We start from the raw sequence: 775 nt of genomic DNA on the forward strand, positions 1-775 counted from the left end.
CCTCGGGATGCGCCGGGGTGGGGGGCGGGGTGGGGACGGGGGACTCCGCCTTCCCGGCCTCCGCGGGGAGTTGGGGTGCGGGCGCTGGGCCTGGGACGCCACCCGAGGTCCCATCTCCAGGTTCCCCCTTTCGTGCTTAAGGACGGATTGTTAAGAGGATCGTTAGTATTTTTTTTTTTAATGCCCTGCCGGCGTGAGTGCGCTTGTTTAAATCGAAGCAACTTTAAACCTTAGAGGATCCAAACTACTATTGCAGACGGTGCGATGCGCCAGGAGGGTTTGCACAGATAAAAATCCATATCTTGCACGTATATTTTCTTGTACGGTGCAGGTGGGTGAAAGCGGCGTGCAAGGGAGGTCCTGGGAAAAATAAGGGCGAGGGCGACTGGCTTACTGGCTCTTATCAAGTGACCCATGGGATTCAGCCTCTGACTGCTTCGAAAATTTTGTTCGTGGAAATTATTTATTCAGATAGTCTTATGGCAGCTAAACTTGATTTTGAGAACACTTTCCAGCGGGGTGAATTTTTCCCTCGCTACGAAATTGCCCGAAGGAAATTCAAGCGTTGCAACTTCGTTCCGTGTTTTGTCTGGGGAGAGGACCTGGAACAGAGACTTTCGAAGTTCAGTTCTTACAGCCCGCTTCTGAATCCGCTAAACTTGAAAGCTTTGGCAGTCGGATGTAGTTGTTTCCTTCGATTTCTGTTCCCTGTTGGAGGGAGCATTGTCTCCTACTTTGTATCTTCCAGACATCTGTGGTCTCCCCTCCCCCCCCC

General features: G+C 51.9%; 1 protein-coding gene across 4 annotated transcripts in view; it reads left to right on the forward strand.

The window, feature by feature from the left end:
* Positions 1–775, forward strand: part of CTNNB1 (catenin beta 1) — a 43,434-nt gene that overhangs the window by 396 nt on the left and 42,263 nt on the right. The window lies entirely within an intron of this gene.

Source organism: Neophocaena asiaeorientalis, unplaced genomic scaffold (assembly GCF_003031525.2).
Source record: "Neophocaena asiaeorientalis asiaeorientalis breed wild unplaced genomic scaffold, Neophocaena_asiaeorientalis_V1.1 scaffold121, whole genome shotgun sequence".
Taxonomy (NCBI): Eukaryota; Metazoa; Chordata; class Mammalia; order Artiodactyla; family Phocoenidae; genus Neophocaena; species Neophocaena asiaeorientalis.